The sequence below is a fragment of the Hipposideros armiger genome, unplaced genomic scaffold (assembly GCF_001890085.2).
Source record: "Hipposideros armiger isolate ML-2016 unplaced genomic scaffold, ASM189008v1 scaffold_23, whole genome shotgun sequence".
In the NCBI taxonomy this organism is placed as follows: Eukaryota; Metazoa; Chordata; class Mammalia; order Chiroptera; family Hipposideridae; genus Hipposideros; species Hipposideros armiger.
Genome location: NW_017731373.1, coordinates 413,918 through 422,719, shown reverse-complemented (window position 1 = coordinate 422,719; position 8,802 = coordinate 413,918). Strand labels below are relative to the sequence as shown.

At 40.2% G+C, this 8,802-nt stretch overlaps 1 pseudogene; it reads right to left on the bottom strand.

Moving 5' to 3' along the window:
- Positions 1-226: 226 nt before the first annotated feature.
- LOC109379191 (nuclear fragile X mental retardation-interacting protein 2-like) lies at positions 227-4,878 on the bottom strand (annotated as a pseudogene).
- Positions 4,879-8,802: the final 3,924 nt, after the last annotated feature.

The following is an 8,802-nucleotide window of genomic DNA, read 5'->3' as shown; positions in this document are numbered from 1 at the left end:
CTTAAGAAGTCTAATTACTTTCAGTTGCCTTTTAAAAACAACTCTGTGTGTGTGTGTGTGTGTGTGTGTGTGTGTGTGTGTGTGTGTGTGTGTGTGTGTGTGTGATCCTGTGATTCTACTTATGGTTCCTCTGCTGCGTTGAAGATCTAGGAGCATAAAGCCTTGTGTCCCCCATGAACGGTGGCTCTAACGCAGCAGAAAGGTTACAAATAGGCAGTCTGGTCCTTCATTGATCTGGACCATCCATGGCTTCATTCTACATGATTATCCTTTTGGGATCTTGCTTCTGCAAATTCTAAACAGATTCCATTTCTTTAGTGTAATCTACAGCAGCAGCCCTCAGGTCCAAAGAAGCCCAGCTACCATTCCTTTCTAGGCCTCTCTGGTATCTGTTCTTTGGTGAAGCCTAACAAAGGGTTTGCAGGAGATGCCAGAGGATTTGGATTTTCTATCTCGTTGTCCTTTGAGAGAAACACTAAAGCACCTTGACTACTGGTGTCTGCTTTTTGTAGGTCACCTATATGACTGGGTTCCAAAGATAAGTCTCCACTCTCATGAGTCGCCCCAGATTTTAGAATGCTACCCAGAATTTGAGGACTAGTCTGTTTTTCCAGCTCATGAGACTTGGGAAACACAGGGTGCTCAGTTCCTGAGGGGATTATCTCAGCACTCTGTGAAACAAAAGTGGCAGGATATTCCCCTTGAAATATCACTTCCTTCACTTTATGATCTGATGACTTCTCAATAACAGTCTCAGGGCCAGTGCCGGGAGCCGTCTGCGCCTCAGTATCTGACATGGCCAAACACACTGCAATTGTGACAAATTCTGAAGCTCTGACTGAGAAATAGATACTGCTTTATATCTTAGAAGATTTAAATTCCCCTTTGGATGCCCCCCCCAGTAGGATGAAGATCTTACACCCCTTCTTATATATATATTACAATAATTCTATTTTATACACTAAAGGTAATTTTAGTAGTCACACTAGTCTCTTAGTAAAGGTCAAAGTACACACCCTATAAATCTTAAGATCCTGCTTAGCAAATAGTGTTTAGGATAATTGTTGAGTAGTCACATAGTCACTTCACTATAGGTAAAAAGATTAGCCTTAGTCATATAGTCACTATAGGTAAAAAGGATTAAAACACAGTTAAGATAAGTTGATCTTTTAGCATAAGAAAAAGTCAAGGTGTACCCTGGAGCATAAGAATTACAGGAAGTAAAACCCTGATCTAAACTATGTAAAAGAACTTTTTACTGATGAGATAATGGTCAACTGCCCACTATAAAAAGGGGCATGCTGTAGAATAAAGTGAGACACTTCTCTTCTTGAAAAAGCGCTCCTGTGTCTCCGCGCGTTTTTCTTCTTTTTCCTCGCCGACTCCGCCTCCACCTGAGGGAACCCCTGGACCCCGCGGGAGCTGGTCTCCCGCAGGCCAGCACTGGGCTCCTTTTATAAATGATAAACCCCACTGATTTTGGAAGCTATCCCCCAGGTTTTGCTGATCTGTCTGAGAGGGTAGATCCACTTGTGCTATGCTCAACACACAGTTTGCATATTTGATGGGTAGTTCCAAAGGCTAGACTTAATTTGTTCAACAGCTGCTGAAGTCAGACTTCTGTCCTGGAGAACTGAATCAGTCCCAGAGATAGGTATTAGTGTATTAGCAGCAGACAATGACTGACCCCCTAGAAAATATACACTTGCATGTCCCTGCTAAAACAGTAGATGATGAACATGATGAAGACGAAGATGGTGACACAGTAGAGTCCTGTTCACTTTTGTTGAGGTTTTCCTTAACTTTGTTTGCATAACTTATTTTAGGGACTATGAGTATTTTAGCACTGCTATTGTCGGCTTCAGATTACTCGCTACAACTTGTTGCCATTGAGGACCCTGGAAATAGGGTTGGTAGCTTCATCAGAGCTGAGGTACTTTAAAGATACTTCTCTTTCTCCAGCATTACCATTTAGTTCACCATAGTCTGTTTTCTTCTTCTACGTTTCCTGGTGCTGCTGGAGGGCATGTTTCTGCTCATGTTTCCAAGGCTTTGACTGGGCCTTGGATGGGGTTGCCCTCAGCTCCATGCTGTAGGTATTGGTGAGGCTTCTGGTGATGGTGGTGGTGATGGTGGTTGTAAAAATAACCTATTTGAGCCTCTTGATGTACCATGCATAAGAAAGAACATTCTTAAGAGAATTATAGGTTAGGCTTTTTAGTATTATGAACTATAAAGAAATCCTAGTTGTTTAATGAAAATGAAACCCAAATCCTTTACCATCATTATTGAAAGAAAATCTCCTGGTGACCCTATCTCAGATCAGACCCATTTTACCCTGTGGTTTCTCTTGGCTTCCTATTGCTACCATTCTCCTCACTTCATGGTATTAGAAGTTTGTGGTTCCCTCTTCAAAACTCTTAACGGTATATAACAGACCTTCGTTTACTTCTTTAACCATTGCTGAGATGAGATTGGCACATTCACACAACATTCCCAGAAGCACCATCATATTTAAGCTTGGGGCATAAAAAATGGGAAAGAAACTGAGTGTTGTGAATCTTACGGATTAAGTGTACAAATTCTCTAAGCTTTAGAGCCCTTCAGGTCACATAAAATGTTGGGGGGAAGGTTTCCAATGTTGCAAATTCCTCATTTATCACCTCCCAATAAACAGGAACCGCTCTGAGGTGGGTGCTCTGGTGTGTTTCCCAGATCTCTCTTCAGGATCAAGGCATTCATTCCTGCAGTTGCTGAGATAGTTTGCTGCGGATGGCTCACAATAGAGTCCCTTTTTAGGAACTGACTTCAGGTGCAGAAAGTTTATTTACCTAGGTTTCATGCCCACCCTGGTAGCAATTTGTGTCTAAGGACGGTTGATGTAGGGTGCAAATGCTCAGCCCTCTTGCCTTAATTGAAATGACTCTGAAGGACCATCTTAGTTCCAGAGGACTCTGAGATATTGCCAGAGGCCCCTGTTGTAAATCCATCACAGGTGATCTTCCTCTGCTCAGTCCTGTTCCCTAACACACAGTTCCCAAGAGCATCAGCAATAAACCTTCTGTGTGCAAATATTAGAGTCTCAGAGACTATTTTCTAGGGGGGAAAAAAACCTATGACAGCTGATACTAGAAGTGGAGGGGTCCTAAGAAGCAGATTCTAAAATGGAACTTCAGAATAAGTTCACAATCACTGTTGGTAGATGGAGCATTGATAGAACCTGACATGTGTTTGCATTGTATTTGTTAAACATTTCACTGATGATAACCAATGTTAGGATACTGGTGAAAGCATTTGAGAAGTTCAGAGGAAATAGTGATTTAAGAACTATTGTATTGGACAGCTGTTGCTGTGGTGGGATATGCATTAGAGAAGGACAAGGAAGACTAAGAGTGATTAATTACCATTATAAAGTGAAGGGTGAAAGCCAGAGTGCCTCTCTAGAAGTATAAACTCCAATTTTCTGCCAGAGTGCAGAAAAGGCTGAGAATCAAACCCAGGGCTTAATTATAGGAGTATCAGAGCTCCAGTAAAGGTTGAATTCTCAATCCTGACAGGTCTGCTTCACAAAATCCAGCACCGTATTGGGCAAGAAGTGGGATTTGGGATAGGGACATCTGGGTCGAAACACTTGAAAATCTCAAATCTTCATATTCCCCTGCACCCTGGATTTGAGCTTATTTTAAAAGTCTTGCTTTATACAATGCAGAGAAGGGCTTGCTTGCAGGCAATGTAGAGAAAGGCATCTTTAAAAAATAACATCTGCATATCCTCCTCCTTCATGTCTCCCCTTCTTCCCTGCCCCCCCCAGCATGTTCCCTTACCTTCTCTCCTGAAAAACACAAGGGTCAAATTAGAACATAAAATGACTGGGGGAGTGCTGGGTCTGCTAAGCAACGACAGGGACTAAAGGAGTTGCAGGACCTAGTCAATATATACTGGTAGGAATTGGAAGAGTTTATACACTCTTGTAAGGGTGCTGGTTCAAGCAGGAAAGAAAAAAAAGATAAATGAGGCAGAGTTTATGGATATGAGATCACTTTATCATGACACAGGATTTAACACCCTGGCAAAACCTCAAGAGATAGTGATAATAGCCTTCTGGGTTGCATCTTGGAAATTTGGAGAAAGTGATAGCCTATATTATATAAGAAGTAAAAATGCCAAAGTTTCCATGACAAGTAACAGAGAAAGCAATCAAAAGGCTCAGAGAATTTGTGCATATGAGAATAGATATGCTATATAAGGCCAGAACAAGCTATGTTCTGTGGGAAGGACTAGAGAAACCTCTCTTCATCAAAGAGCTAAAGGAATTCTGGCTTCTGCTTGAAATACAGGAAGCTGGAAAGAGCATACTTCTATCTTTATGACGACAACAACACCATCACAATGGACAATCTCTAAATTCACAACTTTTCTTAAACCCATGGGAAAACTGAGGTTACAGGGCAAGAAATTAACCCCAATTCAGGCGAGGTAGGTATCTTCAAGGAGAAACAGGAATTAAGTACTTGCTTACAGACACTGGCAGACACCAGCTAACAAACACCGAGTAAAAGTAGTAGCATCCTACTACTAGGACGGGGGGAAAGAACATGAAGAGGGTGCCTCTCTGAGGCATAGATAGCACAAAGGGAAGTTCTAAAGCTGAGAGTAGAGCAGAAATTTAGATAAACCAGTTCCAACCCTAAACCAGCTTCTATTCTAAACATAGGTTAATACTGGAGGAATTCTATGCCTGTGGTGTACTAAGGGTAACCATAGTAACAGCAATCCCAAACTCAACTCAGCTTCTGGCTAAATTTAGTCTCCCATAATAAATGCCTAGCAGAAAGAAAGGCATCCCCATTTCCCAGAACACAAATCACTTACCTCCATCTTTTATTAAAAAATCCCAGGGGGCACAAAGAAGTAAGAAATAATATACTATTAAGAGACATAGCAATGAACACAGCCTCACTCAAATATGACACAGGTGTTGGAACAAAGAAGCAGGAAATTAAAATAATCATGATCACTATGTTGAGGGCTCAAGTATACAAGGTGGACAGCATACATGATCAGGTGGGCAATTTTAGCAAACTGATAAAAATTATAAGAAAAATCAAATAAAAATGGTAGAAATGAAAAACACAGTAACAAATTATAAATGCCTTTGATTGGTTCATCAATTGGCTTGACACAGTTGAGGACAGAATCAGTGAACTTAATTCTAGCACAATAAAAAATTACAAAAATTGAAACACAAAGATAGAAGAGAATGGGAAAAACAACAACAAACAAACACCTATCTCAGAACAGAGCGAGAACTAATAGGATGATATCAAATGGTCAAATATATATGCAACTGGAATCCCAGAATGAGGGGTGGGGTGAGAAACAAAGGCATCATTTGAAAAAATAATGCCTAATACTTTTTCAAAAGTAATGAATTAATTAAAATTAATTCAGTTAGACACCCTAACCAAAGAACACCAACATAACTCACACACACACACACACACACACACACACACACACACACACACACACACCACAGACAGAGAGAGAGAGAGATACATTGCATAGCGAGGAACAAATCTAATAAACCATTTTTCCTGTCTAGAAATTATACAAACCAGAATACAATGAAGTGACATCTTTAACATGCTGGAAGAAGAAAACCTGTTAACCATAAGGACATGGATTGCACTGAGAGTGGCACCAGCATTGTTGAGCTCATTGGTGGCTCTCTTGTATAGGTCAGGACTGGCAGAAGAAGATGCTATTATAGACCTGGGATCACTGACAACAAAGAGGATAAGATAATCCTGAAATATTAGAGGTAAGGTGGTGTACTTAACTATCAGAAGCAAGATGGATGCAATTACTGTAATAACCGAAGGTCAGCATGAAAGCCAGGCATGTCTGACCCTCAGAGAACTACAGAGATAGAGCATAGCATGCCCTGGGCAAAACAAAGGGCTAATCAACAATAGTATTTCACAATCTATACAACCAAATAAATCAAGTGTTGATGATCAGGAAGCTAAGAACATTCATCCCAACAAAATATCATAATCCCTTCCTCTGTTCACAGATCTGAACCAATTCTCAGAACTAGAACTCATTGACTAAAGTGAAGGCCAAATTCCTATGACGAAGGATCTTGCAACACCGACAGCATATGTACAGAGTAATAATTTCTCCAGTCCTTACTCAAAGGGACCTGTAACCATTTACTAGGATAATCACATACTTTGGAAAGAGGAGTACACAAACATTTTCCTAAATGTTGGACAAAGAGTCCAAGTTGATATTGATACATGAAGACCCAAAGCATCATCATAGCTACTCTGTTAGGAGTGTATGTGAGTATGATAGGCAGAAAATTGGTCCCTTAAAGACGCCCTAATCTCTAGAAACTGTGAACATGTTAACATGGCAAAGGGGAATTAATGTTTATTCTTCTACATAGGTAATATCTAAGTGAAAGTAGAGGATATGAGGATTTCCAAGAAGTCATGTCTTCATAAGCCAACACAAACAATTGCTCCTTGTTGGTTCTCAAGCACTGATTCTATTGGTAGTGGCTCCTACTAGCAATGGCTTCCCTCACAGATGCCTCCTTGGGAAACTCATGACAGTGTCAGTTCTTATAGTGTCCTGCTGTTTTTTATCTGTTCCAGCAGCTGACAGTGAGCTTTGCCATAATTTGGTATCTGGGTAGCTCATCATTTCTCTTATACCACCTAATGAAGCCTCTGTTGATTTCCTTAGGAGAAGTTTTGATGCGTCACAGCTTAGTACATAAAACTGTTCTAAAGATTGCATTAAGGAAGCAGGTCTTGATAGCTATGTTAAACTTTTGTTCACTCAGAGGTATTTTTCTCTTGCATTCCCTAAGAGGTCTAACGACAGTTTCAATCAGTATAAAGCTGTGCTACCCAGTATGGTAGCATTAGCCACCTATGGCTATTTAAATTTGAATTAAGTAAAATAAAATAAAATTAGACATTCAATTACTCAGTTTCACTAGACACATTTTTTTTGTGCTCAATAGCCACACGTATTGTTACCATATTTGATAGTTCAGGTATAAAGCATTTTCATCATCACAGAAAGTACTATTGGACAACATGATTACAGAGCTTGCAGCCTTTCTAGTAGGTATCTAGTTGACTTGTCAAGTGTGTTAAACACTTAACTGCATATGCTTTTCTTCTTTCTCCCAAGAGGGCAAAGAGTGATATATACAAAGCTGCAATAGGCACTCTAGTTTCCTCAAATTTCCCAAGAATAGTTTCTCTGGATTGAAAATTCAGAGAGCACAATAAACTTCTATTCTTTTCACTATGGTATCCATTAAAAAATAATGGTTAGCATTTATTGTTCATGTACTATATGCCGGGTACTTGACATGCATCATATCTCATTTCACCCTCACAGAAGCACCATGATTTATATATTATCTCGATTTTGCAAACAAGGCAACTGAGTCTCAGAAAATGTGAATGACATGTCCCAAAATGTATAATAAGTGGCCAAGACAGATTTGAACATGAATTTTTTTAATTTTGAGGACCATGCTTTAGGTCACACTGTGCTGTAACAGCTGAGTTATAGCAAAGCAGTTAGCAATGAATGTACATTGGTTCACATCATCTGAAATTCTATTGAAGGTAATTTCTACTCCTCTACAGGGTCTCCTGCTTTAATACTTTCTTTCCTCACTGTCTTGGGAATTGCTACCACAATGTAAAATTGAGACAAGTTTAAACTTTGTGGGATGAAGCCCTCATTCACTTACAGTGTTCCAGAACATACCAATACTTTTCCTGTTCCACATACCATTTAAGTTTTTTACCTTCGGTTTAAAATACAAACATGGGGCCGGCCAAGTGGCGCGTTTGTTAAGAGTTCGCTTGGAACGCCAGCTCTGAGCAGCAGGGCCCTGGCTCGGATCCCACAAGAAGGGCCTGTGATGCTGCGTCCTCTACAGCTCAGATGGTGAACAACAGCTCGACCTGGAGCTGGGCTGATGTGAGCTGTAGGTGACCGCGTAGGCTGCAGTGGGCTGCCGTAAGATATTGTGAGTTGCCGGCAGCCTGAAAGAGCTACCATGAGCCACCATGAGCGGCCGTCCAATGGCCAGAGACTGATCTGCCTCAGCTGGGAAGAGTGCAATGATAATACCAACATGGGCCAGTGAAGAGATGCCCTCCACAACTAGACTGAAGAACAAAAGGACAGCAACTTGTCTGTTCCCCTTCCCTGATTCCCCAATAAAACCTTAAAAAAAAGTACAGACATGCACTTAACTAGTTCTTTCTAATAACAAGGTATAGCAAGTGCTGGGTCTCTACAGCTCTAAGAGGCATACTGTACTAAAGTATTGATAACATAATTGCCTGTGATAATAAGGTTGTTCTTCACTCTCAGAGGAATAATCAAATTTTTTTGTTGGTTGAAGCTTTGTGTTCCAACTTCCTTAACTATCCTTAACAATCTGTTTTTTAGTTCTTTTAGGATGTTGCAGAATTCTTTAAAAACAAAATGGATTTTTCTTTTAATAGCCACTATAATTTGTTTTTTTAAAATGCCTTTGTGGTGAATATGTTGCCTAGCACGTGCCTGGCAAACTGAACTTTAAATGACCCTTTTGCCCTTATTATTGCAGCTGTCAGCATCCAATTTTATACAGAAAATATAAAGGAAAGGGAATTTAAACCAGAAATTTTTATTGAGGCACACACAGCTTCAGCAGCTGCTATTACAGTATCATCAAATACTAAAACTGACAAAGACCCATGGGGTCTATTT